General features: G+C 40.4%; 1 protein-coding gene across 3 annotated transcripts in view; it reads left to right on the top strand.

Annotated features, from left to right (window-relative positions):
• ZNF608 (zinc finger protein 608) overlaps positions 1-15,202 on the top strand; it is an 89,487-nt gene that overhangs the window by 62,057 nt on the left and 12,228 nt on the right. The gene's annotated exons all lie outside the window — the stretch shown is intronic.

Raw genomic sequence — 15,202 nt, 5'->3', positions numbered from 1 at the left:
GATCGAGTTCACAAACACTATCATCACAAAGATGGGAAATTAAAATGCTCCTTGCCAGACGTTATAAAGAAATGGCAGGTGAGGAGCGGAAATCAGAATTAGGCTCTCGGGGCTTTTGGTCAGCACACGGTGCCCTTTGCAGCACCACGAGCCTGCGTAACAGAATGAAGGGAAGAATTTTCCCCATTAATTCATGTGACAAGGAAGTGAAACAAACCACACAGCTTGTACTACACAGTTTTTATTGCTTCATAAATTTTATTGAGATAGAAATTAACCAGTTTCCTCTGTGTTTTAAACAGTCAGTTTGTGTTTATTGACACAGGGGAAGCTCATCTGTGTTCAAGAATAGATCTGTTTTCTGTTAGAAAAGGCTGCACTTCAGAGATATTTTTAATGCTATCATGTATTAACTTGATACACCATGCTTAAGAATCTGTGGTTTAGGATTTCTTAGTTTAACAACAAACAGTTTTTCTACCTGATTGGTTTTGTGATAAGCCGTGAAGTATCAAGAAAGAGGTATCAAGTTATAAGAAAACCACTGTGAGATGCAGCAGACGTGCCAAAGTCAAGAAATGTTTTTATGTATTTCCAAAAACTTTTCAGCACTGCATCCACATTAGGGCTGCTGCCATGTTTGCTAAGCATTTGAAGGATGTTTTCCTGCTCATTTAGGGAGGAACATAAGCATGGGCGTGTTACATTGTGGCAAACATATTCAGGAATGTCTTTCATTTAAGCTGTATTATTCATTAAGAGTTTTAAGCTGCCCTAAAACATATGGAACATACACAGCTTTATTTGGGTGCTTGAATACAGACAGGACCGTTTTTGAAATGGAAGTTTAATGATCTGTGACTATCTGAAAACTGAAAATGTATAGGCAGAGCCCTTGAAACGTCACCCATTTTTTTCTCTATTTTTACAATAATGATTTTACAAGACGGGATTTGCATCTCTGAGCAATGAGTTAAATACTTCCAAATCTCCTTGAAATCAATTTCGTGTGATCGCGCATGCAGATTGAAAACCATGACTTCGAGATTTACGTTCTGTGAATAAAATTTACGTTCCCTGAAAAGCAAAGAAGGCTGTCATTTCATGCTTCCTAACCTTCATTGTCTATCTCCCTTCGGTACACACAAGCCCAGCGCGCCTGCGCACAGTCTAGAGGAACAGCTTTCTGCTCTGTCGAGTCCGTTTTATAAAAGCCCTGTTTTCTGTATTGCCTTTATCTATTACATCTGTAAAATTTATTTAAGCAATGACAAATTTCTCTTTCGGGCCTGGAGTCTAAAAGAATAACTACTGTCAGGCTATTGGTAAAAGATTTGTTGGATATGACTGTTCATTAAATTGCAAGGGTCTGTGGGTGAGGCTGACTGAAGCTGCTGTGAGTAGGTGGGTTATGGGCTGTATTTAGTGAATATACATCATCAGAGAGACAAATGTGCTTCAGCAGCCTCTTGTTTTGTTCAACTAAAATGGGTGTTGATTTTGGAAAGCTCAGCAAAATCACTGTCGTTTTTCTAAATCAGATATCATTCATCCTACAGAGCACCCATGAAAAGCAGCATTTAGGTTAAATATAGCAGCATTACTTCTCAGCTTTGGAAGTTGACAAGAATAGCATTACATTTATTTCCCTTTAAAAAAAATGCTCAAGCTGAATGCAGCGCCTGTGAGTGAGAGCTAATTGACAGCACTATAAACAGGAATCCTTGTACACTGCAAGTGTACAGCCCAGGGTGCTGCAGGGCTTACCTTTTCACACTGCTTTGCCAGTTTTTCTCAGCCACATTTTATGTCCCTGTAGGGACAAGAAATTTAACGTTGCGTGCTTTGTTGCTATTTTTAAGAAAGGAAATAAGAGAATATTCATAAGGGCAAAAACTTGAGTTACTGTGACTGTTTGATCCACAGTAGCTACATAAATAAATTGAAAGGCCTGCTGTATTTTTAATTTTTATTATGCTCCAGCACTACCAGTGCTTACTGCTCTGTTTATTCAGGTGTCCACCTAAATAACTGTGAAACTTCATCTTCAGCAGAATCTGAAAACAAGCAGTTTGATGGACTGCAAATCAGGAGTTCTCATTCTTCAGGGTGTAAATATGCTTTCAGCTCAAAGCCAGGGAGGGAAGAAGCTTTTAGTCTGCACTTGATCTCCTCTGGTTTTGTATGAAAAGCCACATTGGACTGAATGACAGCTGAAAAGGCAAGCTGCTGTATCAGGGATTTAGCAGAAGGAAGCTGCTGTTCTTTCAGCCAGCACCTTCCCAGAAAGCTCTCCGAATCTCTTACCAGCTCAGTCCAATTGCGAAGTCATTGCACTAACAAATATGCGGATGAAACAGTTTAATTGAAAGTACCTCTGTCTTAGTACTGATATTCAGGTTTAAGAAAGTAAATAAATATTCACTTACGGCTATCGATTTCTAGGCTGCAATTTAAAATGAGATTATCCTTTCCTAAAAGCTGAAGTTGTAATGGCAGAATCATCTAAAGCTACAGCTAAGTTAATTAAAAAGAAAACAAAAAAAGAAAGAAAGAAAAAGACCCACTCTCTTCCTTCTTTCTTCAATATCCAGGGGAAACTGATCTCTGGAGTTACTGCAGTTGGTTTGTGCTAGTTGATCTCAAGTTCCATTTCTATCAAAACGAGTCCTTAAAAAACTGCTTTCTTTCCTTTTGTTCTGGTTTTAACTTTGATAAATAAATAAATAAATAAATAAACGACATAGAAGAATTTCCCAACTGTAAAACCTAGTCGTGCCATGCAATGTTGAACTTCTTACAAAAAAAAAAAAGGGTTTTGTGCATTTGGTGACAGCACATTATGAGTACGTAAATGACCTGTTGTTGGTGGTAGTAAGATTTATGCATGCAACTGAATTGATACACAGTTGTTTAAAAATAATAGTAATAATTGAGGCTGAATGTTTACAAAGACAAGTCAGTATTCTTCCATGTCAGACATGTAGAAGTCCCACTTAAATGCTCTTCAGACCTGAGGAGAACGCTAGGGAAAAATGATGACATCATCATTAGTTCTGAAAGTGTTTTCCCATTTTGAGCCCAATGTGATGTTGATCTTGAAATACTATAGAGTGACTAAAGAAGAACATATCTGTTTGTCCATAGTTAACATAGCACAATTCCACAAGGGATGTTTTTAATCAAATCTGGTTTGGTCACTGGCTTTCTATTACACAAGTTATATTACAGAACATACCAACATTCGTATGACAGTTCTGCGTGACTGAAAGGTTGTTGTTCTTGGTGTGCATAAAATGATCTTAGGAAATCTTTCTTAGTATGTAAAGATGACGAGTCTAGCTGTTTGAATGTTACTCCTTTCTTTGATACAAGTATGTGTCTAAGGGCTGATCTTTGTTACTGATGATTATTAGCAATTAGGAATGTGTTACTTCCAGGGAAGAGGCTTTTGGACCATTGTTGTACAGCTCAGAGTCAATAAACTCTGAGCTGCTCATAATGCCTTTCTTTCTTATTGAAGCCTTGGACTTGCCCTAACTTCATCAGAGCAGTGGAAAAAAGAATAATGTGAACAATAGGAGCCGTGGAGTTTGACTTGGGCCTAATGTGAGGAGGCTGTAAAAGCTGTCAGGGAGCTTGATTGATGGGCTCTCGGGCTGCAGTCCTCAGTGCAAAGCAATAATGTTCCTGCCTCTTGTGAGAGGGCTGGATGTGCCACCTGGGGTCAGAGCTTATCAGCCTCAGGGGCCAACATTTCAGATGAGGCCAAAGTGCAGTCAATAATTTATACAGAAATTTGTGTGTAGATTCTGGAGTAAAGCAAGCTTTATCTTGATATTGTTTGTCTGACCAAGGGAAGAATTAAGTCATGTCTGAAAGCTCAGCCTCCTTTTTTTTCTTTCGGTGACATGGGAAAACAGTCTCCTAATATTGAAATATGTGTTTGTGTCATCATGTTGGTTGTACTTTAATGAGGGAGGGCATGCTTATGATGATCCTTTGAGGGATGTTTCATTGCCAAAAGAAATGTAGAGATTTTTAACAGACTATATTAGAAATCCTAAGACTTTACTTATATTTTATGCAACACTGTTCTTGGTGTCTAAATAGTTTTGTTTTTAAACCTATGAGGGTCAAAGGTTGATTAGCTCTAGCGTGCGAAAAAGCCATGAGAAGCTGTAGTAGCAGCATAGATCACAGCAGGTCAGGGAAAACTAGCCAGGCTCTTATTAATAAGTGGAGAAATTGGGACAGCCTGCACAAAGGACACTTAGAGGAAAATTGTCCAACCAGTAGCTGGCAAGAGGAGAGAAACCTAGCAGACAGTGTACTGATCGCTAGTGGGAAATCACTTTGCTGGTAGCGTGCCTTTGCATTGTACCAGTATTGACAAACAGCTGGAATAAGCCAACTGGTTAATGAGATGTTTTACTAAGTTTACCCAATTGGGATGTAATTTAAAACAGAGGAAAGAAAATAACAGTGAACTATTCCACAGAACTCTTGACACCTATTGAAGTTGCTTAGTTGATAAGTAGCTGACTTTTGTTCTGTCCCAGCAAAATGACTGCTTTGCTTCAGTAGATGCTAACAAAAGCCCTTCTACCTTTCTTCTGCTCAGGAACACTGTTAGTTGTAGTTCATTAGGCTTGTTCACAAAGTAGAACTGGTATCTTAAGTGTGCTACTGAAATTATTGTAACTGTTCTGGGCATCTTTTTCCCCACTATAATGCAAGGATTTTATAATAGGAAGGACAGCACTGCCTGCTATTTTTTAAGGAAAAGGACTGGTTTATGGTGTAAGAGCTGTAAAAATTATGTAGCATTTAGCCTTGGCAATGGATAATATTTGGTTTGTGTTTTTCAAATGTAGAAGGTGAAGTTTCAAGCATAGTTTTGTTTTTAATCTGTTAATCTATACAATGTTACTGCCAGTCCTAAACTGAAGCAATTTTCTAGGAAGAAGACCCTCAGATGCTTAAGGTTCTTGATCTGCCTTTCCTAAAAAGAGGAAAAAGGCGAATGGTGGGCCTCACAATACTGTACTTAATTGATTCCTTTTCAGTGCATAGGTGGGAAATAGGTAGAAGAGACAGAACTCCTCATTTACAGTTGCAGTATTCATAGGACTCTAATGTACATCCCATGCTTGACTAGACACCCCTTCTAGCTTTATGTATTTTACTGTGGTGTTTCATGGTAGAGTATTACTGTATTAAGATCTTTAAATAGAGGTTACCTCCACAAACGTACAAGAAGTGTCTCTGCAAGTCCGACAAACTGAATGAAAGAAGAGGTACTTGTCTCCTATTAGCTGTAGAAAGAAATCATGAGGGAGTTCTGCAAGAGAAAATCCCCAACGTTTTTTTCCCCCTCTCCTTTGTCTTGGATGTGTCTGTCTCAGGTGTTTACTTACCCTTTTCCCAGGCTGAGGACAATGAAGTCTTCATGAAATAAGTGAAGCTTAATGCAGAGAGAGAGAGAGAGAGATGTAAAATGCAGTTCAGTAGATTCCAGTGTTTTCAGCTACTGCTTTAAATTGCTATTTTAAATTCCAGTGAGTGGAATAATAGAGAAGTTATCGTGTCTAGTAACTGCAGTTGGCTTTTGTAAAGAATGGCTTGTTAGGAGGCTTTATGATTTACTGAGGCCACAGCTGGCTGCCAGCAGAGCTACAGGAATGTGTTCTCTCTTGGGCCTGGTAGCTAGAGATGAAAAGGATCCAAAGCTGGCACAAAAGCAAATAAATGCTTTGACTTTAAATAAAGCATCATAATTTATAAGAGGCTCTGCTTCTCAATCCCAATGAGGTACATGGATCAGCAGCAGCTCTTTGAGATTGAGCAGAATTGTCTGCCTGGCTCGACTGCAATTCTGGTATCTGCAGTCTACAGATTCGGAATCATTTTCATGGTTTGGGCTTGGAATTGGTTTTTTTATCCATGCTGTTTCTTTTCCACAAATTCTGTCTCTTCTGTCTTGCATTCCTTTATGTTTCATTAGCTGCTCTACTGTTTGATAAATAATTGTACCACTGTTTGCACCTGGCAGCTCTTTATCATGGTGTAGAGCACTGGGGAACTAATCACCAAAGACACCTGAAGGTTTATGGGTGCATTTTGTCATCTGTTATTTGCTTGGTTTTTACTCTCCAAGTAAATTGTTCCTACAGTAGCAGATCAGAGCTGGGACATGAACTTCTATTGAGATGCCCTAATATTCACCTTAGGAAGAGAAATAAAAACGTATGAGCTCCTTAAGAGGTTTGTTTTTTTTTTGATAGACAGATATACATGCACATAAATTCAGGCCAGCTTCCCTATTTCTGCAGCTGTTTCTCAACAGTCTGCTGATGAAAACAGTATTTTTGTGGCCTGGTGTCTGAGATGAAGAATAGAAATGAGGCAGATGATTATTAAAGGAACTCCTGAATGCATGTCAGGGTAAGAAAAAATGGTTTTCCCTTTTTGGTCTTACTTCTCATATTTAAACGGTAGTGCTTTTCCCTGTGCTCCAGTCTAGTTTTGGTTTACTGTTTACTTGCTTTTAAAAGCAAAAGAGTTTGGGAGAGAAATAACTAGCTAAAGAGATCCTGTAATTAATATAAACTGCAGGAAGCGAGCGTGACAGATGAGTTGAAAAGCGCTATGTTCTGTTGCTTATCTCAAGTGACATATGGTCCTAGAGTACAAGCAAAGGCAGTGGGTTGTGGGGCTTCTTTTTCTTTCACTCTAGTAGGAGGCAGAACAGTGTCCGTGTGTTCCACAGGGCGCCAACATAGAACCTGAAATAACACTCCTTGAGAAGCGAGTGGGAAATTTGAGGGATTAGAGAACAGCATTTCCTTCTAAATTTGAGACTATGTGACAAGTTTCAATGTCAGGCTATGTGAATCACAGTTATGATTACTGAAGTAAAAGAGAAAAAAAATCTGCTAGAAACAAAATACTTTATTTCTGAAACAGATCTGATTTTCTTCAGAACACACAGATGTTAAATGATTTTCAACTTGCATTTTTAGTGTCAGCTGAAATAAAGTAAGACTGCAGTTTTATTCTCAAGCTTCAGTAGAACAGTGAAGCGGTTCAGTTACTCTGGCCAAAGAAAAGGTAAGGTTTGTACAAAAACAAATCTTTAGTTGTACTCCGGAGGTCAGAAACCTATGGTTAGTTTATAATAACATTAATTGCACATTTTCCTGTAAACACTGCAAACATGTGGTCTGACTTTCAAGAGGTGTAACAGCAATTTATCCAAAAGCTTTCCTAGTCCTGCCAAAATATAATCACTTTGATATAAATCTGACAGGAAAAAATTATGTTGGTCACTGTGGCTTCATAGTTTTCAAAATCACCATTCCAAGTAGCTTGTATTTTAGTAGAACTATTCAGTTGTGGATAAACCTACGAGCCATTTGGGACCCACTCTGATGTACTTTCTGGGGTATTACCCAGTTTTCATTGAGTCTTTTATTGCTCTTTTAATGAGTGTAAAAGTTATCCTTGTATTTCATTAGGACTGTTTGTTTTTCTTTCAGCTCTCCATTTGCATTTAGATCTTGCTTATTGGTTATTTGTTAAGCAGACTGTCTTTAGAAGAAACACACACTGATAGATTATAGTGGCATTGTTATTATAACTGATAAGGGACATAAGCTCTTTGATTAGATGCTTTCCTGTTTTCCAGAGCCAGCCTGCCCTTAGCATTTTAGTCATAGCTTTGTTCAGAGGCACGACCACTTCAGCTCACCCTCAGCAACAAGTCTTCCTAACATGCTGTTTTGTTTTATACTAAAGCTGGAAAAGCATAATATTACTAGGGAGGCAAGAAAAAGAAAAGAAACGAGAGCTTCTTTCAGCTGACCATTCAGCTGAATATTGACCAACTGTCTTCATGAGAAAGAAATAGATGGTGGTGAATAAGCCAGAGTCTAGTTTTCCAAGAAGGTCAATGATTTTCCCAAATCAATACAGCTCATCAGGCTTCAGAACAAAGGCTGCGGGAGATGTGACAGTGATGGAAGTGGCTGTGTGTTCTTTTGTGTATTAAGCACATGGGCTCATGGGGAAACAGGCCTTCTTCAGTTATTTCAGTGTTTATTCTTCTATATGCTCTGGGATAAACCTCTAGATTAAGAAAATATATTACAGTTATTATTAGGTGGGATGAAGAAGTGTCTCCTTGATGGCCCAACTCCATGGCTACAAGAGGTACTTCTCACTGTATAATTGCTGCTTCTTTTCTGAATGCAAATGGGAGTATGTAATGCAAGTCCATGCAATATATGTTTTGTTTGTATATCATTGAAGGTATAACACAGCTTTTTCAAGATAGGGTGGTGGTTGCTACTCTAAATATATTGTACTGATGGCTTCATAATGAAGGGGGAAAGAAAGGGCATGCCATTTGAACAAAATATCCATGAAATCTAGGTTGATGTTACTCAGAACTTACTGGAAATCACATGGATATGAACTAAGTTTATTATGCTGTTGAAGAAGCTGCCGTAGTTTATGTGGCTAGAGTAATGCCAACCTCCTTTAGCCACCAGCAGGGCAACATTAACTAAAATAGCAGGTTTTAGCCTCTTGGCCCTTTAACCTTTAAGCTTACTCTGCTTTCATAAAGTACTAAATTAACACCACAGCTAAGCGTCTCAAAGGTTTATGACTGTAGCAGCAGTATTTCATTATGTTTCTTTTCCTTGATGCTATCCAGTCTTCTCAGCTTCACTGCTATACAGTATTTGTTCAGATCAAGTCTGGTGTCCAGGATGACTAATTGCAGATCTGCACTCCAGATGGTTTGATTACAGGATGTGGTTAAAGTGACTTTTCAAACATTCAGCACAGCAGCAGGGTGCTTTAAAAAAAAAAAAAAGCCCCAAACCCCCCCAAAAAAACCCACCAACAAAGCCAAAAAACCCCCACCAGTCTCACATTTCCAGGCCACCTGACAGTCATTACATTCTCAGGCTTGCTGATGTTGATGTCTGTTACATGTGCACCTGCTGTAGATGTAGTTAAGTTCTTGTGCCATGCTAGACAGAGAGTGTGATTAAAGTAGTAAATAAATTGTATGTCTACCAGATCAGTATTCAGTGTAGACTTGACTTTATATGTAGAATGTTTACTGTTAATTTTAGATTATTTTCTTGATGGAAGCAATCAGGGAGAAATAAGCCATTTGCATTGCAAGTCTAATATAAACATTGTTCTGTGTTTTTTATGCTTGGATGAATTGCAGGTGTATATGTTGATCTGGGATTGATGATGATGTGGTGGATGTTCTGAGGCAAATGAGTTATACTGTTCTTACTAAACGAATGGCAATGAAAAAGCTTGAGATAATCCTAAGATTATAGAGTTTCATCTTGCGGTTTTTTACACTTCATATACTTTAGTTATTGTTAGAACAGTGATGTCAAATAGATATACATGGGATTAAAAAATTTGCAGTGCCAGATGCAGACTAAAATGTGTTTAATCCATGGTGGCAGTGTACTCACTGATGACAGATATGCCACAGTTTGGCTATCCCAGGCATGTCTGGATTATTTGTACTTGGCAAGGCTGGAACAAAAGGCAAATGGAATTCGGTTTGCAAACAAATTTGTGGACTCATTGATCATAAAGATACGAGGAATTGATTTTGCTGTAATGTTATGTCAAGTGATGATGTGATGCCTTCTCAATGCTGAGAATTGCACCTCAACTTTGAAGAGCTCCTATGCCACAGGAATATTGCGACAAGAATTTGTCATATTTGTTTTAACAAGTAATCTTAAACAATTACTACAAAGCAGAGTATATTTTGGTAGATCTTCCTCTGTCATCAGCAAAAGTTGTCTTAAAATGATACTCAGAATAGTAAAGGCAATGGGAATTTTGAGCAAGTAGGACTCCACTTATGTTAAAGTATAAGTGAATTATGTGACCTTTTAAACGTAAGGGACTTTTGGTGACTGAAAAGCAAACAAACGGTTCCTAGTTTTGGAATATCATTTAATTGTTCTTCAACAAATCAGTTACAGAATTGTTCAGAAGGACTTCATGCAGATCTGCTTTCTCCAGAGTTTGGCAGATACTTTTGGCCAGATTCTCTGCTAAGAGCAGAGGGAACAGCTCCTTTTACAAAAATGAAGGCATACCTGTTCACCCATTCAAATAACTGGTCTTTTGAGTTTTCTGGGAAAATAATCAACTTGAACTAAAACAGAATTTTGTAGCAGTTGCTGTGATGTGAACACAAAAGCAGCCTATGCTGTAAACATTAAGTCAGGCTTTCCAGTCTGATTAATTGAGTAATGTCTACTTATATTGGAATTTGAATGTATTTGTTTTCTAAAGCCAGTATTTTCAAAAACTGGGGCCTGCATTTAAGATATGAATGTGATAATTTGATTCCTAACCACATGACTTCATTTTCAAAGTTTTGAATACAAAGCATAAAAATTCTTGGTTTATGTTCATTGCGGAAAACAGAGTCAAGAAAGCAAAAGAATTAGTATCTGTTTAAGACTAGATCCTTCAGTCTTTTGTTCTTTACATGATGGACCATCTGCAAGAGTGTATCTGGTTAGATTTGAGTAGATCCTTACAAGCCGGATGTGGCCGCTAGAAGCGCAGTGTCAAGGTAGTCAACATTGAGTGGTACCCTGGCTTGGTTCTGAAGATGCCTTGCAATTGTGAAGTTTTTACGTCAAAATAACACATGTGCATTTGTTAGGCTGACTTTAAAAGAGCATGGCTCTTTTTTCAAGTAGTGAACAAGAAATTTAGATAGTTCCTTTCCAATTTGCGATGACATATTTCATTCTATAAATGTAGTTAACAGCCAATTTTAGTTCTCGTCTTCCTTATGCAGTCACTGAGAAGAAGGGAAAGAGCACAGATACATTGCATCCACAGAACTCATAAAATGTACTTCATTCTGTAGATTTCTGAAAATGATTTTATTACAGATCACATTTGTGACGTGACCTTTCATTCTATAATAAAAACCAAGTACAAATTGTCACAGTTATTTTGTACAGACTATTACATTATGTCTATCAGAACTGCATATGTAAAATGGTTTTGTGCTCCTCTAGGCATGCGTTAGCTTTTCCTATCTGTTGTTGGGTAATTTTTGCCATAAACTTGTGGTTATGAATGTGACAAGTAAAGAAAAAAGCTCACAATGGTACATGCACTGTGAAGGAAAACATGAACATACAGATTTTTTTCTTGCTCCGAACAGACTAATGAAATTCCCCTTGGTGTTAAATGAGGGACTTCTATTGACAGTAGTGGGCACTTGGTAACATCCTGTGTGCACCTTTGCTGTACATTAAGGCTTTTGTGTGTGATTAAAGCTAATGATGGATTTCGGCAGAAAAGGTACTGACTAGTGTAGGTGAACTGTAACACTTACAGGAAACATGACCCCATTTTCCTGTGTTAGACGCCATCTCGTAATTCCTACACATAACACATTCATCACTTACTCTGTCTCCTCCTGAATGATAAAGAGTAGCATGGGCAGTAATTTTTGAAATTTTCATTTTCTTATTCTTGGCTGCTTTAATTTAGGGTATTTCACACTGAAGATTGTGGACGATATTGCTAATTTCAGATATACTGTAACTGTGAATAGTTATGTAGTTTGCAAATGGAATGATAAACCAAATTAAAACAAAACATTTACACCCTCATTTTGGGACAAGTTTATTACATCCAAATGTTGTGAACTGTGTTCTGGTAATTGGTGAAACTCTTTGAGTTGACACCCTTACTCAGTGGAAGAAACATTTGCATGTAGTCTAAATATATTCACTACTGTTTGATCCAACCTCACAAGAACAGGATTAGATATTTGGCCAGGTTTCCTGAATTAGAATCTTAGAGGCCCGACACCCTCAGGTACACAGCATTGCAAGCATTTGAATTCATCTCCCATTCTTCAGTAATGGTTACTTTAAATAGTTCGGCTTCTTGGGCTTTTTTTTTAAGGTGAAAATACATCTCTGTGTTCAGACAGTATGAAACCTGTGAGTTCCTTAGACTGTCTTTGCATTTTCACTCTTGTCCAGGCACTGCTAAACAAATGATTTTTACATTATGTGTAGTCTAATGTAATGGGAAGTCTTATTACAGGGACTTCTTATGACTTGGCACAGCCCCAGTGAGGTTTGATCCTGTATGTTGTATGTTACTTACTTCATAAGATGGAGGGAGGATGTGGAGAGCTATGTCCCATCACACGCACGCTCCAAAGAGGAGCTGGAACAACTTAGAGAAGGGTTAGTGCATCTGTGACTGCATGCCCAGTGTACTCGGATGCAATACTCGGAGCTGAACTGAAGACTGCTGTGGTACTATTTGTGTCCTGCCTCTGAGACAGTGCAGAGAAGTCATAGAATCATAGAATGGTTTGACTTGGAAGGGACCTTAAAGATCATCTAGTTCCAACCCCCTGCCCTGGGCAGGGACACCCCCCACTAGACCAGGCTGTTCAAAGCCCCATCCAGCCTGGCCTTGAACACCTCCAGGGATGGGGCATCCACAACTTCTCTGGGCAACCTGTTTCGGTGTCCCAGCAGAGGTTCTTGTTTTGAGCTTGAAGTCTGTGCCAGGACAAGTATTTTGGATCAAAGAAACCTGTAACAGTACACCCTGACTGGGTGCAGCGACAATAATCCTTTCTCTTCAGTAGTGCATCTAGTGTATAATGTAGACTACTTACCTTTCTCATCTCCATTTTCATTTTCCAGTGCTTTGGTCTAATAAACCTCCAGTTGCATGTTTCTTTAGGGGTCAGCCCTACCTCCCGTGTTACTTACATTCTCTTGACCCATTTCTATGGTAATCTTAGAAGATTAAATGAGCTACCTTCACTGCTGGTTCTGTGGAATCTTACCTGTGGCTGAGGAATGTGCGGTTCATTAGGGAAAGGAAATTTATTCCTTGCCACAGTTATTCTAACACAGCATGGAGATTAATCTTCCCTCCTACTTACATACTGGGGCCTTTGCTAAGACTAACAAACTTAATGAGATGCTAAATGTAACTGACTTTAAGGGAGGAACTTACTTGTGTTTGCTTTTGAAGTATTGACTTTCTTACACTGGAAGGTCATTTGAATGTCTTCTAAGAATTACTGAAATGTGTATTGATTTCAGGGGTTTTTATTATTATACCTACTCCGTGCCTGCTACTTCACCCTCTTTTCTATTAATAGGTAGCAGACTAACCCTAGGTCTGTTATAGAAATTAATAAATAAATAAAGTGCACAAAGAGACAGGCAAGACTAGAAGTATTGAGGAAGATGGAGCCTTCTTTAGGAATACACCTCGATTTAAAAAAAAAACAAAAAACAACAACAAAAAAAACCAAACAACCGAACAACAAACCCTAACAATTACATTTTAACAAACGGATAAAGGTGAACTAGCTGCTAGCTGGGGCAAAGTAAATGGCAGACTTAATTCTCCTGTAATACTCCGTGGGAAGTCAGGAAGCCCTCCCTGCTTGGAACGCTTAGGAGGAGATTGGACAGATACTGGTCCGTGGGCAGGAGGGAGCAGTTGTGCTGCTGCAGGGAGATGGGCTGCACAATGTAGCAGAAATTAGCGATGGCCATTTTCACTAGGAGCATTTATGGAGCTGCAGCCGACAAGCTGCTAAGGTGGAAGGAAAGCATCAAGGTTACCAGAGAAATCTCTAGTGGGCAAGTGGCAGATGGGGCATAGCCTGGAGTTGCTTCTTGCGAGAAACCCGCTTTCCACCACCCTGTGGTTCTGCTGGTGTGTTCTCCGCCTCACACCTGGGCAGGAGCAGAGGTCTCCAGGCGTGCCGCGATGGCAGCACAGGCCGAGAACGGCACGGCACCTGCCGCCCCGCAGGCCACCTGCCGCCCCGCAGGCCACCTGCCGCCCCGCAGGCTCCCCGCCGCTCCGGTGCTGTGGAACCCCCGCTCCCCTCCTGGGCGGGGGGACGCTTCCCGCCGGGCCTCCCTCGGCCGCAGGCGCCCTTTTCCGGCCGTCGGTCTTCTCCGCCCGCATGCCTTTGCCCGCCTAACGCCCCACCGCCGCCGCCCGGGCCCAGGAGGCGGCAGAGGGTGCGCGGCGCTGCTGCCCCGCGGCCGACACAGCCCCGCGCCGCCCGCTGCCCTGTCCGCCCCGCCCCGCTCGGCCTCTGCCACCAATGGGCTGGCGGTGGCGGCTGCCAATCAGGAGAAGGACCAATAGCGACGGGGGCCGGGGCGCCCCTCGGGGTTGGCGGTGGCAGAGGCCCCTGAGGGCAGGCGGGCGGGAGCGGGGCCGGGCCCGGCGGCAGCTCCGGGCAGCGTCCAGCCGCCTTCTCCCGCGGCGAGGGTAAAATGTATGTTGTTTTTTTCCGTGCTGCCAAGTTTGCGTAGGTCATAAAAATCCGGCATAGCGGTTTAACTTTGGTCCTTGTAGGTGTTTGGAGCCCGACTCTTACCCTGGCTGGGAGGGCCATTCGTCGTCCCTCCTTCAGACCCGTCCACCCCAGCGTAGGAAATTCTGGTCACCGTATTATAATGGCAGCTTAAAACCATATGGGGAATAATTTTCAAATCTGCTACAGAGAATTTTCAAGGAAATCCCTTCTTCCTTGGTACCTCTGCTAACAACACTTCAAATGCTTCCCACTGTTAAAAGGCCCCTGAGGAAATAAGCGGCTGGTTGCATGTTTACTTTACCTTGGTGCAGCAGAGAAGGATGGCTTTTAGTGCAGAATTAGAAATGGCACTGGTAAGACAAAGCAAAAAGGCTGGCTGGAAACGTTCTGGCGCAATGCCATTATTATATCCGTTACAGAAACGCTGCAGCTAGAACAAGGGAAGTGTAGAGGAAAAACAAGTCAGAAGGCTGGCAGCTGTGAGTTACTGTCTTCACGCCTCTCATAAATCAGAAACATTTTGCATTGTGCCTTTCTTTGCTAGGTAAAATGTATTTTTCATTTCAGTGTACGTTCTAATGAGAAGACATGGCTATAGACATAATACTACCTTGTGTTTATCTGTGGAAGTTAATGAATTAAAGGTGCCATTATGCTGGCTAGACCATAAACATGATGATAGATTATGTGAAGAAGTGTTTGAGGGCAACCTGAAAACATTGGGATGACATCCCCCACATTTGTTTTATTGTTACTTAGGATATCCTTGCCATGCACGTATTTGCAGGGATA

Source organism: Rissa tridactyla, chromosome Z (assembly GCF_028500815.1).
Source record: "Rissa tridactyla isolate bRisTri1 chromosome Z, bRisTri1.patW.cur.20221130, whole genome shotgun sequence".
Classification (NCBI taxonomy): Eukaryota; Metazoa; Chordata; class Aves; order Charadriiformes; family Laridae; genus Rissa; species Rissa tridactyla.
Note: the sequence above shows the minus strand (reverse complement) of the source record. Positions and strands in the feature narration are given on the sequence as shown.